At 36.2% G+C, this 18,296-nt stretch overlaps 1 protein-coding gene across 3 annotated transcripts in view; it reads right to left on the reverse strand.

The window, feature by feature from the left end:
- The window catches only part of LOC120354897 (protein DVR-1), a 217,292-nt gene that overhangs the window by 157,911 nt on the left and 41,085 nt on the right, over window positions 1-18,296 (reverse strand). The gene's annotated exons all lie outside the window — the stretch shown is intronic.

Below are 18,296 nucleotides of genomic sequence, written 5' to 3' on the forward strand. Positions count from 1 at the left end.
AGTTTCAACCAATCACTGTAGAAATCTGATTCCTAAACCAATCGATTTGGCAGCTACTGTAAGATCAGCTACGAACTATTTTGTCACCAAGTGGCGATTGTTCGCTTCTCAAACTCAGGCCTCAATATTATTCCACAATAAAGATGTGAACAAAAAGCAATATTGATTTCAGGATCAACAATATTATTTTATCACTATTCATAATTTAAAACTTCATATTTTTTTTCAAAGTTTTCTCTCACTATATCCATTTGATTACTGCACGATTCTGTCACTTCCGATTGCCTCTCAATAATGATTTGTATTTTTGTAAGCACAATCCAGTGTTTCTGGTTCTGAACTTAATCGGCTGAATAAATTTACAGTATATTATGTAATCGCAGGAAACATTGACACATTAATATAAGAGGGTGCCATCGAACAAGGATGCTGATGCCGGAGAGGACTGCCAGACAAAAGAAGGAAGTGTTTGAGCTGGGGAAAACTGGATCGGCGGACTTTCCTCGGCGATGGAAAATCCTGGTGTCTGGGTAATTCCAACAGGAGGAGCGTGACCTTGGCTGACGGAGCTTCCGCTGTCTCACCTGGTCTGCCTGGCTAACTTATCCTATTGGGCCTGTGCTGGCCTGGCACTGTTATTAGCAACTCAACTGACTCATACAATAATATTCTCTTCCATCTCCGTTCATTCTTCATTTACGGTTACAAAGCGCCGTAACGATTCTCATAAACGAAAATAGCCAGGAACGCGTTGGTTGCCTAGCAAACATTAACAGAACAATTCTTGTAGCTGGTTGCTGGACTACCAAACCTTACTTGGTTAATATAGTTCATGAGCATTCTTCATAAACAGGCCTTATAAATGTAACTGACAAAATTCGTATTTCACTTCGACCATGATCGCATTTCTTCGACAAATATAGTTCAACTGAGGATCATGCTAACCAGCCAATATCATTTCTCTCAGTACATTTGAGCCTTCAAAGCATGTTGTGTAATGACGGGAGCACATCAATCTAAAACATGGAAAATGTATGTTTGGCATATGTTGTATAAGAAATTCAGTCTCTGTTATCGAAGATTCCACATGTAATTTCAAGCTGTGCAGATCATAAACTATTAAAATGAATTTCAATATATCCTTCTTCCAAGTTAACAATGAGTATTCCATCCTTCTCCACTGTCACGTTGCCCAAGTTCCAGGTCCAGCCACACTAGCTTCACTCGTTGGAAAATAAATACTTTGAAACAATGGTGATAATGGAAGCAGAGATTAAGTAGGACGGTCTCAGCGTGAAAGGGAATAAGTCAGATTCTAGCATTTTTCAGAAGTGAAAAACATTAGTTCTTTTATTTCATGTAATAATTTTTGTTTTATTCTAGGATTAATTACTTTCTGTTGTATATCATCACACACATATACTTAAATCTTTGAAATAGTTGTTTTAAATTAGTTCAGTGACTTGTTCCCTTTTACCCTCCACATAACTTTCTCATGACTTGATAACTTGTTGACTTGTTACTTCCAACAGCAACTCTGAGCTATCAAAATGTATAATAACATAAAAATTTAGAAGCTGAATTCATGCAATCTTTGTGGAACAGGATGTACTTACTTGAAACTGTTTTAGCATTGAATGAAATTATTCATTTGTGTACTGAATATTACAGTGGAATAGTCAGGTATTTTTTTAATGCCATAAATGTCAGGAAAATTATGGATCCAAGAATTATTGTTCTACCATGAATGTATCATTAAAAGTTTATATTCAAAGTTGCCAATAAAGATGTTATTCATTTTATCGATTCAGAATTATTGTTCTTTCATGAATTTGAGTTATTGAAAGTTTATATTCAAATTTGACATCAATGACATTTCTCATTAGAGTTAATTTTCCAATAACTCAATTTTAATTCAATATTGAACTTGAAAAATATAGAAATACACCAACACACACACTTCACTTTTTTGTAGTCCTAATCATCATCTTCTGAGTCAACAATAGGGTCCTCAATACGACCACTTGGAATGTTCGAAATTGTGGAAAACTAGTGGAAAAGTGACAGAATGTCTTTTTTCTTCTTCTCACAAATGGGGAGTAAGTTTTTGTAGCACGAATCAGGTTTGAGAGAAGGTTTGGCACAACCACGTCGGGATACATCCATTATATTGAAAGGATCTTCTTGTTGGAGTGAAGTCTTGTAGAAAAATTTGAACGGCTCATCTTTACAGTACCGAATCCATTTTAAATTCTGCCAAACGAATTTCTCACCCCTTTGATTGCACTTTTTGAACTGAATATCTCTCTTCAACAGCATTGCAAAATTTCAAAATGTATCTTGGGTCATTTCTATAACATTGAAAGGATTCTTCTTTCCTGCCAGTCGGATTAACTGTGCCCAGTCATGTGGATGTGATACTGGGAGGTGATACCGTTTTTTCAATTTCTCTATCTTTCCATGATCTGTATCACACTCCATTCTACTATGCCCAGGAACCAGAAATTTATGATCTAAAACTTTTATATTTGTCATGTTCACTGCTGCAATACACATGGTGAGAAATGGTGTGTTTTTATTCTGGCCTGGGCATGAGTTACTGTACAGTGTCACGTGCTCAATATCGTTATTTAAATCTTACAAAAACTTGAAAAGGAATCATGAGATTTCATTGGCACCTCTTCTAGCCAATGACTCATACCATAGGAAGCATGAGACCTTATGGTCTTTCATGTTATCAACGGTTAAATTGAAGGTCCACATTGTCTTTTGTAAAAAGACATGTTTGCAAGGAAGGTGTTGGCAAGCATTGTTGTAGGTCAAAAGCACAAACAGCCAATTTTTGACAATCTTTTGCCTTTTGCTTATCTTGTCTCTTAGTTTCAAAAGCTAGTCTAGCAGCTTTGTGATGCTCTTCTTGTCTTTCTCTGAGTGCTGCTTTCTCATCTTCTTCGGCATAGGTTAGTTTAAGGTTTAGTTCAGCACAAGTATGTCCATTTTGGGTTTCTTTATTGATAAGTTACTTTCATGGAACATTTTTGAAAATATTTTGTAACTAACAGGCTCCTGTACATCTTTACAGTACATTTTGTATATTTCTGTTATTGTCGAGTATGAAGGTAAATATTACTTGCTTGTTTCTCTTCTACAGTAATGACTCTCATATGAGGGAAAAGAGTCCAAGTGATTCTATATAATCTTGATTCTATCCTCAGATATTCCATGTGTTGAAGTATGACGACCTCGTTTATCTGGAGTTGGAGCATTTCCTGGAGACTTCTGGATTTGTTGGCATACAGTCCATGAAAATTTTGGTGACTCATCAAAAACTTGTAAGAAACACTTCCTACAAATTTGAATGTGCAATCCACCTGAAGGTATCTCGTAAATGAAAGTAACCTGTCGATTTTTTGTTTCTCTGGTGTCATTCTCCTTTTCCGTTGAGATTTAGGTTTGTCATACATGATCAAACCTGATATATTATATGCAGCTCTTGTTCCCAATTTCCAATAATTATCAACGATATCTTTTTGTTTCTTCTCATCAATTTTTCCATTGCATTTACTGCGACAAGTTGTTAGTTTATGAAATTTTCTTTCTCCAACTTGTTATCCACTTTCAGTGACATATGCCTTGCCAGCATTTCTGTCTATTTTCCTCTGATGTCTTACTTCGCGGGATCGGTTCTTTGTGACGTTTTCTGTAATATTCGGATCTGATGTATTACTATCATCCTCGTAGCTTGATACTGCCAGTGTCGATGCAACTCCGTTTTCTGGTAAATATAGTGGATCAATCAATCAATCATTTATTGTCAAGGAACATATAAATGTTACAAAAAACGTCATTTCCTACAATAGATTATACAAAGACCGACGATACAATTAGTAAACAGTAAAATAATACAATATAATAATAGCAGACACTTAGACGCCTAACACAATTTACAATATATCACATTTAGCTTTGGTCAGACAAAAAACTCTCTCACAGAATACAGGCACCTTTCTATTAGCAAATCCCTCAAGTGAGTCTTGAATTTTGGAACGTTCATCGTTCGAACGTCAACATCAAGTTCATTGAATAGCTTTACCGACATGTATTTCCAATTTTTCTGAGAGCTTGTATATTGATTACTCTCAATTCTAACATTAAGACTGCTTCTTGTGGGGTAACTATGGATATCACCATTTAATCTAAAATTACTCAGGTGCTTTTTAACATATAAACAACATGAAAACACATAAAGTGAAGGCAGAGTCAATAACCTTAATCTACGGAATAGCGCTCTACATGAAGCTCGGGGTGGTTCCTTACAGATAATTCTTACAGCCCTCTTCTGCAGTCTGAAAAGTGTGATAATTGTGGAACAGTTTCCCCACAATTGTATGCCATAAGCTAGATGACTAAAGATATGAGCATAATACACACTCATTAGAACATCATGTCTAACAATATGTCTCAGCCTGCGCAATACAAATAAACCTTTACTCAGCTTCCCAGCTATGTATGTTATATGGCACTTCCAATTTAAATTAGTGTCTAGCATAAAACCCAAGAACTTTAGATAGCCTATGTCGGTGGACCTGGTGTTGAAGCTGAACTGAAGGTCGTTGGTTTTTTGTAGGTTCAAGCTTAAACTGTTTGATGCACACCAATCTCTTATAGCCAATGTGCTTGTTTCAACCACTGTATCTACACTTTGTTTATCAGAACCATTCACTATTAGACCTAGATCGTCAGCGAAAAGGTAGGGTTGGTTGTCAATGTGACAATTGCTCATCAAACTTGGTAAGTCATTTATGTAGATGATAAATAAAAGTGGCCCAAGTATGGATCCTTGTGGCACACCAAACTTAACGACTTTACCACTTGAAAATTTACCATCTCTACAAACAAACTGCAGTCTATTGGTTAGGTATGAATGAATGAGGTTTACTGCCGCGTTTTCAAGGCCATAGTATGAGAGTTTGTTCGCTAAGATACCATATTCTACTGACTCAAATGCTTTGGATTGATCATAGGCTCTAAGGTTGACACGTCTATTTTGCTCCAACTTTTCAATAGCATCCTGAACAAGCTTCAAAACAGTGTCACAAGTACTCAGGTTCTTACGAAAACCATATTGGCTTTCTGTCAGTATACTGTTTTTTTCGAAATAACCTAATAATTGTTTGTGGAGCAGCATCTCAAATAATTTAGAAATTATTTCTATTATACAAATAGGTCGGTAATTCTCTATGTCAGACTTATCACCCTTCTTGAATACAGGGATCATCTTCACCCTTTTCAGTTTGTCAGAGAAAATCCCCATGTCCAGACACTGGTTGAAAATGTGGGCTAGAACTTCTGAGATCTCGGAAGCAGCCGTTTTCAGTATTGAAGAGTTAAGGCCATTCACATCCAGACAGTTGCTGTTATTCATTCTGTGAATTGTGTCAAAAACTTCTTCCACGGTGAAATGCTCAAAGATGAACTTTGATTCTGGCTTTGGCACTTCTGATAAGTAGTAATTGGAGTCGAAAGTACTCTTAGGAATGTTTTTGTTCTGGGCTTCTATTCTATCTAAGAAGAATCTGTTTATTTCATCACCGGACAACTTACAGGAACTATTTAATGAAGAACTATTCCTACCAAGATGCCTATTAACTACTTCCCATGCAGCTTTAATTTTATTTTTACTTTCTTGTATACATTTACTATTGTAATTGAGTTTAGCTAGCTTCATTTCTGATCTGTATTGTCTTCTAAGTCTGTTGTATTCTACCTTGATATTATCGGTTCTAAGTGTCCTAAATTTATGAAATAGCTGCTCAGATTTATATTTCAAATTTCTTAATTCAGGTGTGCACCATTTATTTTTGGCTGCCCTTGAACCTGTCCTCTTCTGTAGCAATGGATACGCTGTGTCCACAGCCCTCAAGAAAAGACTGTAGAACTTGTCAACTTTCTTTTCAATGTCTACCAATTCATAAACGGCTATCCAATTTATACGTCGAATTGATGCTACAAATATGCACGTTCCATAATCGCCAACCATTCTTGATAGGTGTATTCCCTGTTTCTTTTTGGCACCGGATTTATTATTAATTCTCACTTTAAGGGTTAGAGCCAAGTGATCGGAGAGAGCAGTATAAACAATTTTACTTTCCCACCTAGTGTGATGAATATCAGTGACAATGTTATCTATACATGAACCACCTGTATGTAAGTTTGGTCGTGTCGTCTCATGGTTGTGATTCTTAAGTTAAAACTGGCCAATAAATTTAAAAGATCATCTCTGTACTTGTTTGCTACGTTAAAATCAACATTGAAATCTGCGCCCAAAATTATATGACAGTTGAAAGTACATAGGTAATTTAATATTTCATGCAATATGTCCAGAAATTCGGAGAAGTTACTTGACAAAGCGCTGCTCGGTCTATAAATGGAAACAACTATTACACTCAATGCAGGTATTTTGATTGCACAAGACTCAGACAGTGATCATTATCACAAGACAGTGATCATTATCACTGTCGTCAGCATCACTATTGAATTCACTACAGCACTGTTCATTTGAAGTACAAAGATTGGGTTCTTCAGTTGGTTGAATTGAATCATTCCTTGTAGTATGGTCTTCTTCTGCATTCTCCACTCATTTCAGTCATTTCACCACTTGGGCCAGCTTTTGGTGTAAGTGGATTGTTATCACTGTTGTCAGCATCACTATTGAATCCATTAGAGCACTGTTCATTTGAAGTATAAGAATCGGATTGTTCAATTGGTTGAATTGAATCATTCCTTGTAGTATGGTCTCCTTTAGCATTTTTGAAAGTAATTCCATCACTTGGACCAGCTTTTGATTGACGTGGGTCATCGGCAAAGTTTAGTATTCTTACAGCATCCAATCCTTTGCTTCCATCAAGAGCTCTCTGCTTGCAGGGTGGATCTGAAAAATGAAGCAGATTATGAAAGCTTCTCAAATAATAAATCCATAATTTCTATCTGATTTGACTATTTATTGAAAGGAATCAAAAACTTTTCAAAATTAAACAATTTGGTTTGATCAACAGCTTGGAAGTTTTCAACTATAGTGAGGTCCATGTTATAATGACAGTATTTGATCAACTTTGGTTTTGCTATCCTTGTCTATCATTTGACAAAACCGGTGCTACTATCCTTTTCTAGGTCTACAACGATGCCAATTATTATTAATGACAGTGTGGAAATAAAATAATTTAATGCAGAGAATCGGCATCGCTATTCTTCTATCTTTATCCACTGCCATTATAACGTGGACCTCACCATAGCAGATGTTGAGAATTTTCAGAGCTTTAAAATAGTGGTAGTGTTTATGCGACCATCTTTTGAAGATCGAATCTGAACCTCTACTCTAGCTTGATAGCCTCAACGTATACAGTATGACACATTCTGAATTGTCATATAGAGATGTCACATCAATAGGCTAGACAGAAGTCGGTGTGAAATTAGCTTTTGATGCTCAAAACATAGCGATTTGGTGTTGTTCTATATATTACATCATATATACGGTAATCTGTTTGGCAATAAATGCAACACAAACAAATGAAAAACCATCAACTAGAAACAGAAGCCTCTCTTGGCTCAGTTGAAAATTTATTATAATAATAACAACACATTACACCATAGTAATTATGGATATGGTAATTGAAATCTACATAATTAGAAGTTAAAGTTATAATTACCTGAGTATTCTTCTTTAGCTAGATCTACCAGCTGCAAAGTTCTTCAATGAAACATAGAGTTCCCTAGTGGAAGTGATCAATAGAGATCAATAAAAAAAATGTATTGATATCAATAGGTATTTGGGCTAATACACATCAATAGGTATCCATGGATATGTATTGATGTGTATTGGCCCAAATACCTATTGATATCAATACAAATCAATACATATCCATGGATATCAATACAAAACCAGCTGTATTGATATCGATGCACATCAATACATTTCCATGGATATATATTGAAGTGTATTGGCCCAAATACCTAATGATATCAACATACACATCAATAGGTAGCCATGGATATCAATACATAACCAGCTGTATTGATATCAATACAGATCAATAGCCATCTATAAACAGCCTGTCCCCTTTATAGAAAAAATCCTCTTTTAAATCTAGGAGAGCAGCTTAGGATGAAGATAACATTTGCCAGGATTATAATATTCTGAACCAGCTGCGACTAGCATCAGACAAGGGAGTGTACCTGTTCAATTACCTATAATCAATATAAGCAAATTGGATTCAGTGAATAGATGTCTATTGACATATTGATGAAAAATTAAGAAATGTGAATAGTTAAGACATAAATAATGTGAAAAGTTGTTTATTAAAATAAATCATATGCATGTCATTTATCTATGAAGAAAGGTCCTTATTGTGGTGCTCCAGATTACTTTATTCTCTTCCTGTTTGAAGTAGCAATTTTTCGAGCTACATACCGGTTTATGTTACTGCACCTCAATTCAATCTCAATTTTTGAAGCATTCAGATTTTCCTCCAGGATCCGGTGTTTGAACATTTCTAGAACAAATAACAGTTCAAAGTATAAAATCTTGAAAAATTAGAAAATAAGGATTTTATTTCCTGAATTAATCTGCTAGCAAGTTTATTCAATAACCTAAAAATGTATTCAAATATGCATGACTCTCCCTCTTGTGAAAGGAAAGTCCAAGATAACACAAGAGCGTTTTTTTTCACGGGAAAAATATGTCCTCACAGTTTTACATTACGTCATATTCTGGTGGAAAAGTCGAGAAAACACCATATTTTCACGTGAAAAAAAGGTGCAAATGTTCCAACTTTTCACGTAAAAAGTACGTGAAACTGAAACTTGAAAATAACGTTTTTTTTTTGTTTTAACATTTTCACGTTATACCGAACATGTGAAAACTCTCAGAAAAGAACATGAATAAAACGTTTTTTTCTGAATTTCTTGTCCCACTTTTGGTCATTTCTTTCGCATGAAAATTTCCAAAAATTCACATGAACATAACGTTTTTTAAAATACATTTTTACAATATTCTATTGTGGGAAGAGAGAAGGATTACCTTTATAATTCTAAATAAATAACCTTTTCAATTCTTTATTTTTTTTACATTGAAAAACTATAAATCTTATAAAACTATTGAATAACCACAATATAATGTGAAGTAAATTCTCTACCCTAACTTTACAATAATTTTACACAAAACTGAATAAAAATTAAATTGAACCATCAAGTCCTATTCAGACAAATGGATTTTTCCTAGTAGGTGATATATGCAATCTAACAGCTGGACACTATAATTACAAAAAGAAAGCTCATTTTGATTTGTAATCATTCAACAACTGACAAATTTCAAATATTTTTCATGTAAGCTTCTTTTTTCAGCTGTTGGACTTTGTATCAGCCATTTGCTTGTATTATAGTGGGGTCCACGTTTTAATGGCAGTGTGTGATTTGCAATGGTGTTGCTATCCTTGTCAATCGTTCAACAATGCAGATGGCGCTATCTCTTTCATGCATTGCGATGCCACATCGTTCATCAACAATGTAGAAATTCAACTAATTGACAAAATATTTAATCTCAATCATGAAAATTTCTCATCACATCTTTAAAAAATATATTTTCTTGACAAATATAATATGATTAACTATTTTCAACAATAATGAACAGTTAAATTCATCAGATATACCAGTATCAGCTATTTGGGTGGCAAGGCTGAGATCTGGCAACCCTTTTTTCCCATCTTCCTACATGCCATTATATAGTGGACCTCACTATGTCACTATAGCTTTGCATCACCCATTGGGAAAAACCATAAATGTCTGGATGGCCAATAGGGAGATCTTTGCTTTAATAAAATGAAGAAACAACACTAATTTATATTAAAATTGAATTTATTTTCAAAACATCACAGTCTTCAACCCTTCAATAAGTTGGAGACTGTTGTAGATATAATACTGTAACTTTCAGGATGAGTTATTGGTCGAATACTCCACCTTTTGACATACAACTGAATTTCAACCTCTGGTGACTTGGGGGTTGTAACTCGAAGATTTTGAATGTAAATACCCATTGTGTGATACATCATCTTGAAAGCCTTCTCAAAACGAGAAAGATGACATCAATAAGAATCGTCTATGATACTTTTATCCAAAATGGCGGCTGATTAAAGTTTTAGTTTTTAAAGAAATAATTGATGTTCTGAACAAAGCTCAGGCTAGAGCTACCAGAGGACTGTAATTTACTATTCAAATAATCAGATACAAACAAGGGGCAAAATTTAATCTTCAATTTGAGCCAGGTTATTTGTACAGTTAAACTCTGCATTAATGAACAATAAAAAAGAGCAAAAACTCACCAGATTTAATCCAAGCTTGACTACTTGCCCTTTTAAGCCTTTATTAGGTGTTTTGGTCAGATTCAGGGTGGGATGAAATCTAGGAAAAAGACAGGTTTTCACTTCCGGGCTCTATTTTCGTGTTGATTCTGTGTTCCACTTGCAGGTCATATACTGTGTTTTAAACAAAGCTCAAACTGGATTCTTTATAAATTCAAATCTGATTCAAATTAATTCAATTTAACACTATTTATGCTGTTATACTCATAATTCACACACACTACACTCAAACAATTATTTACAAGAAATTTCCGATCGAAATTACATGACAAAAATACAAATTCGGTCTTGCACAAGACAACGGGCTGACAAGACAAGAACGACTGAACTAGGACGACTCACAAAAAACATCCAGAATGCCAAGCAAGCAGGACGGTTTGCGCGTGTGCAAACACAAGCCTGCTATTCGCAGAACCAGTCTGGCATTTTGGCACTACAGTTCGAATTCTCTGGCCAAACCATACCCCCGCCTCTGAAAAACTATTTTCCAGCCAAGTTACAAAAACTGAAAAAACCACAGAAAGGAAAAAAATCCAGACATGCCAAAAAGAACAAAACACCAACACCAAAAAACAACACAAAGAAAAAATGCAACAAGCACAACAACTATTGAGTTGGGAGTGGATATAATTGCATTATTACTAGGTCGAACACGGAAACAACGATTACACTTAAATACACAAATACGAATAATAGAGCGAGCAGACAGTATCCAGAATTTCTGTCTGATCAAGGACAACAATAACGAAGGTCCAGCATGACAGTTCTTCTTGTGATGATAATCAATCAACATCGATACGAAAGCGTCGGATTTTGGTAAGATCATCTGATGACAAGTCTCAAATTCCAGTCCAGCATGAGACAAACGACCGCCGATGCGAATCACACCTTTATCAATGAATGGAGACAGGCGACGTAGGCGCATAGAACAATCTTCTCCCTTCTCCAATTGCACAAATTCAGGTGAAAAATGTATCTTCTGTACCACTTTACATAGATACCTCTCAGCAACATCGAAATCAGATTCTTCTGATTGGGGTAAGATTCGTAAGAATTTGAGAACAAGAATTACAATTCTCAAAAGACGACCATAATCCGAACAACGACCAATCAATGAATATACTGCATTGCCGTTACAATCAGGAGATTTTGTGACTGTCAACACTGACGGTTTTTTCGCCTCCGGTGGATTCACGATCTCTTCCATTTGAGTTCAGACGGGCCAATCGCATTCGTCCTCTGCTATCCATGATGGACCTGAGAGCCACAACGGAAAGTTCACAAGCTCAACTGGTGATAAACCTCTAGACAAACAATCAGCAGGATTTTCAATTCCGGCAACATGCATCCACTCCTGTATACAAGAATCCTGTATTTTTGCGACACGATTACCAACAAAAGTTTGCCATTTCGCGGATGGAGCATTAATCCAACACAAGGTGACTGTAGAATCAGAGAGTGCGACAATACGAGACACATGACAACGTTCACTAATAATAGTGACTACTGAATCCATGAGTTCTGCCAACAAGAGTGCCGCACACAACTCCAAACGAGGTATTGAAACAACTTTAGATGGTGCTACCTTGGACTTTGAACACAATAATACAACTCTTGGCTCCTCGCTCTCCTTCTGCGACTTCACATAGATAACTGCACCATAACCAGACAATGATGCGTCACAAAAACCAATCAAACTGATGTGAGGATCCTGAAACAAACCAACGTGACGTGGAACAGCAAATTTCAACAATAGAGGCAACTCTTTTTGACAATTCTCCCAAAGAGTGCAGATAGACTCAGGCGGCTTCTCGTCCCAATCCACTCCTAATTTCCACAGTTTCTGGACAAGACATTTTAGAAATAATGTAAACGGTGACAAGAGACCAAGTGGATCATAGATACGAGCCATCACTGACAGAATAGAACGCTTAGTAGTGACGACCTCACCACTCTTGACTGAAAACTGAAACAGATCAGTACTAGGTTGCCAATTCAATCCCAAGATAGCCAAGGAGTTGTCTGCTTCGAAATCCTTGTACGAAAACGATTTCTCTTCCTCCGAGAATTTCTCCAACATTGATGGTGAATTTGAAGTCCACTTTGTGAGCGAGAAACCTCCTCCCTCAAACAGCTGCTTGGACTGACGATACAGCTCCGCGGCCTCTGACTCTGTGGCGACAGATGTGACTAAGTCGTCCATGAACATGTCTCTTGGTATTCTCGCCTTGGCTGCTGGAAAACGATTTCCATCCTCCTCTACAAGCTGGTGGACGGTGCGAAGCGCCAAATATGGAGAGCTTGAAATACCAAAAACAACACAATTGAGCTGATAAATTTCGATCGGATCCTCCGGCAAAAATCTCCACAATACACGCTGATAACGACGGCAGGAATCCTCCACTAATATCTGTCGATACATTTGTTTAATGTCGGCAGTTAGTGGGATTGGGAACAAACGAAAATTAACTAACAAAACAAAAATGTCAGTCTGCAATTTGGGACCAGCATGAAGAACCTGGTTCAATGACAAACCTGATGATGTTCTGGAACCAGCATCAAATACAATTCGGATGGGTGTGGTAGTGCTGCTTGCTTTCACGATGGCGTGATGCAGTATGTAGTAACCACCTCGGTCTGTCTGATCTGCTACAAACGACATGTGACCCTGACGTAGGTATTCGATCAATATTTCATGATATGAAATACGAGTATTGCTGTCAAGCTCTAGTCGTCTCTCCAAAGTCAGCAGTCTGCGTTCGGCAACAGCATACGAATCTCCCAAGCTGCTGGGCGGCTCCGCAAATGACAAGGCAACAACAAAACGACCAGAATTCAAACGATGTACAGACTTCCGAAAATTTACCTCACACTCCAACTCTTCCGGTTTCAGTTGACAGCTTGGTGTAGGGCACGATTCCAACTCCCAAAAACGTTCCACAAAACTATCCAACGATGGACTACTAACGAATGGACTACAGATGGCTGTAAATCAATTCGACACATTCTTTGTTGAAGTGAGAATCGGTGCTCTCCCCATCAGAATGTGACCAAAGACACTATTAACAGTCATCAATTGCGATTCACCTATACTAGGACTCCCACGCAGCAAGTGAGGAACTAACTCCGCACCAATGATGCCATCTATTCTACTAGGAAGGTAGAATTTGTAGTCAGCCAGTGTGAGATTTTCAAGATGATGAAGTTTGGATCTCTCGATTTCACAAGAAGGCAACTTGTTGATGATTTTATCTACCACTGTGGCATCCATTGAAAACTTGATGGTAGGATCCAACTTCGACTGAATCGACACACAAGTACGACTTCAAACTTCACTAGTACCACCACCGAATCCACGAACAACGGTTTTCATGGGCTGGAATGGTAGTCTCAAACGCCGACACAATTTGGCTGTAACAAAATGACACTGACTCCCGGTGTCAACCAAGAAACGAACATCACAAAGCTGATCATTACAATCTCGAATATGTGCAGTGACGGTCGACAACACAACGGTCGAATTTTCTACATCGTTGGATGTAGAACAACAACTAATAGGTGATGTGCCACCTGCCTTGGAGTTCGACGAGAACGCAACACCTTCATTGGAACTTGATCTGGAAAAGTGCAATAACGAATGATGAGATTCTCGACATTGAGCACACTGAGTTTTACTACGACAATCTCTACTCAAATGATCCACATCAAGACAACGAAAACAACAAAACTTTCCTTTAATCAAACAATAACGATCCCAAGGAGTCATTTTCAAGAAACTTGCACAATCTACTAACCGATGACCCGGTTTTGAGCACTTCAGACAATTGGGACTTTCACTAGATGCATCCTTAGATGAATCATTGGATTGAACCACAAACACCTTTGATTTATTATCCTTTTTGTGCCTCATATTGAACGATTCAGTCTGTTTCTCATCAGAAGGAAGAGTCTTATTTTGCTTTTCAATGAATTTGACATAATCGGTATAAGTTGGCATAGCCTTGTCACGGACTGCCGATTCAAAATTTCTACGAGAACTTGGATCCAGCAATCTCAAGCCATGATAGAGGAATATCGAGTCTGACAAATCAGTGAGTCGCAATCTCTTCACTGCATTGATTGAACTGCAAAACCCATCCAAAATAGCAATACAACCTGCCTTTGATTCTGATTTTATTGGACGAAATTCAAAAATTTGTTTTAAATAGGCATCGACGCGCGCCCATGGATCGTTATAGCGGGTCAATAATGCCTGCCGAATTATTTGATAATTATTAGCCAATGGTGGCAAATGACGACAAATATTTGCTGCTTGTCCAGTAAGTCTACTGACAAGATATTGGACCTTCTGCTGATCGTTCAAACTCTTGTTGTCATGTACCAATGCCTTAAATAGTTCATAAAACACCGACCATTGAGTCTGGTTCCCATCAAATTTCGGAGGGTCGATTTTAGGCAGTACCGACTCGGACACGACCGGCTGTGCACTAGCTGCTACTTCAATATACTGAAACAGATCTAGATGTGAGTCGTTGAATGCTACAACATGATCTTTATTCAACTCAAGTTCCAACTCATTAACCACTTATTCTGTCTTTTCATAATCCAAAATGGTCTAAGACACCCGAGGATTCAAGATTAAAAATTGCTAAGCAACCTTTGGATCAGAGACATTTTTAGACAGTTCATAAATTCTTTGCAATCTGGCATACAATTGTTCCAGCTTAGCGCGATGAACCCTGATTTGTTTCTGTAATTTTTTCTCCATCTTGAACTCATACACAAAACAATTCAGCCCCGACAATACAAACAACAGACAATAAAACAAGAATGAGTTCAAAACTAAATGGAAGGCAGAATCACGACTAGTAAGTTATCAAAGTTAAACTTTGATTATCAATTCACAAGATAAGTTACTGCTGAAGACAAAACTATATGATTAGATAATGTTCTTCCAACAACTCACAAACAAACGATAACTTGTTGAATTGAACAAACAAATTCATGCTGGTGATTAACCTTCACTAACATGTATAACAAAATGGACAATACAAAATCCAACAAACAAACAAATTCCCGAAAAAGAGCACAATGAGCCTAGTTTCAGGAAAATTACAATTTTAACTGAAATAAATTTAATTTCAGACAAATACAAATTGACAAGAAACCTTGCTCTAGAACAAGGCTACAACAAACTCAAGTTGAGCATAGATCAGACCATTCTCAACATGCCAACATTGGACAAATACGAAACTGCTCAAATCCAATGTGTGTGAATTAATCAATAAATTACAAATTTAAATTCATCACGGTTCGGTGAACCAGAAATGTTCTGAACAAAGCTCAGGCTAGAACTACCAGAGGACTGTAATTTACTATTCAAATAATCAAATACAAACAAGGGGCAAAATTTAATCTTCAATTTGAGCCAGGTTATTTGTACAGTTAAACTCTGCATTAATGAACAATAAAAAAGAGCAAAAACTCACCAGATTTAATCCAAGCTTGACTACTTGCCCTTTTAAGCCTTTATTAGGTGTTTTGGTCAGATTCAGGGTGGGATGAAATCTAGGAAAAAGACAGGTTTTCGCTTCCAGGCTCTATTTTCGTGTTGATTCTGTGTTCCACTTGCAGGTCATATACTGTGTTTTGAACAAAGCTCAAACTGGATTCTTTATAAATTCAAATCCGCGTCAAATTAATTCAATTTAACACTATTTACGCTGTTATACTCATAATTCACACACACTACACTCAAACAATTATTTACAAGAAATTTCCGATCGAAATTACATGACAAAAATACAAATTCGGTCTTGCACAAGACAACGGGCTGACAAGACAAGAACGACTGAACTAGGACGACTCACAAAAAACATCCAGAATGCCAAGCAAGCAGGACGGTTTGTGCATTCGCAAACACAAGCCTGCTATTCACAGAACCAGTCTGGCATTTTGGCGCTACAGTTCGAATTCTCTGGCCAAACCAATTGATGAAATTCAATCAGCTGCCATTTTGGATAAAAGTATCATAGAAGATTTTTATTGATGTCATCTTTCTAGTTTTGAAAAGGCCTTTATAATGATGTATCACACAATGGGTGTTTACATTTAAAATATTCAAATTACAACCCATTTCTTTACAAACTGTAACTTCAATCAGCCACCGTTTTGGATTCAAGTTTCGTAGTACATTTTAATTGATGTTATCTTTCTTGTTTTGAAAAGCCCTTTGAAATAATGTACCACACAATGGGCGTTTACATTTAAAATATTCGAGTTACGAATCTTAAGTCACCATATTATACATTCTGAACCTAGTCAACCCCTTATTAAGAGGTTGAAATTCAGTTGTATGTCAAAAGTTAGAGTATTTGACCAGTAACATATCCTGAAAGTTACAGTATTATATCTACAACAGTCTCTGATTTATTGAAAGGTTCCCATACATATGACTCATCTGTATAATTACTAACTATTAATGATTAGCACAAGCCTAGAGCTCATGTGGGCATCACCCATGGAAAAAAATTGTTTGACTTTATATTCAGTTTTAAAATAATCAAAATTGAAACTTACTTACATTTCTCTTTGCTGGTAAACCGAATTTTTGAAGATTTCAGCCAGTCTTTTATTACTGCTTCCATGTCTTTTTCTTTTGTGTTGGAAAATTTTATCACCACAGCTCCTTTCAGAAATGGAACAAAAGTTCACTCATAATTAAACATATTTCAAACAATATTTCTTGACTGGAGAATTGAAAAAACACACATGTGGCAAACACACAGTCTCACTCTCTCTTATTATATAAAATATATATTGCTAAAATGAGAGGACTACAACTGTAGTTTTTCTAAATTGGAATAAGAAATATAGCTATTAATATAAATAAATGAATCACTTGCTTGTTGAAAAAGTCTAAATAAAACCTGCTGCACCAGCAAACAACTGAATAAATTCTTATAGAAGGCAATTAAATGATATCTACTAGGCTACTCCAATTCAAATTAACTATTCAATATTATTCGAAGTATAAAATAAAGATACCTTATAATAATGCTCACTATTCCATTAACATTTATCTAGCCATTAGTCATCTAATCTATCTATCCACAGTCATATATTGCTATTAAGTTCATTATATTAAGATGAGTGTAGATTAGGCTAGTAGCCTACCTATGTGGTGACATGAATTATTTAGGCTAAAAAGATATTTTTTGAAATTGATGTTGCTATCCATGACGAAACACTATATTCTATACAATAACTTCGTTGTAGTTCAGACACTGTGTTACTTATAATAATTGAAAAAACACTTACTTTACTTGGTGTATTGAAGAATGCATTTCACTTTTGAGGAGGAGCTTCATCAGGCTGATATTTTGCTCCTCAGGAGTAAAATGCATTCCTCAATATTCCAAGAAAAGTGAGTGTTTTTTTCAAATATATAAAATGATTCAGTGACTGAACTACAACAAAGTTAGACATTTTTGTTACACATTTCAATTTATATGTGCTAGCATACCCCTGGAATATGTCTGCCTAAAATAATAAATGTTCATTTCCAGCACTGATAAATTTAAGAGGCTTACTTTTATTATTATTAATTATGCCATAAATAATTCATTTAGGCTATGTTATGAGGCTTTGAGGTTATGTGCCTAGGCTTTGAATAAGTTTATCATTTAAATAAATATAGTCTAAGCATCTAAGACTATAATAAATGTATTCTTCCATTATACAGTACATCAATAGAAACAAAATCGCTTGACTTACCTTAAACTGGATCTTTCACAAAAATCCGAAACACCAAAAAACCGTTACAAACCAAATGTTGCATTGCCATCCATTGCGGAAGCCATTCCCGCATTGACCAACAACCGC

The sequence above is a fragment of the Nilaparvata lugens genome, chromosome X (assembly GCF_014356525.2).
Source record: "Nilaparvata lugens isolate BPH chromosome X, ASM1435652v1, whole genome shotgun sequence".
In the NCBI taxonomy this organism is placed as follows: Eukaryota; Metazoa; Arthropoda; class Insecta; order Hemiptera; family Delphacidae; genus Nilaparvata; species Nilaparvata lugens.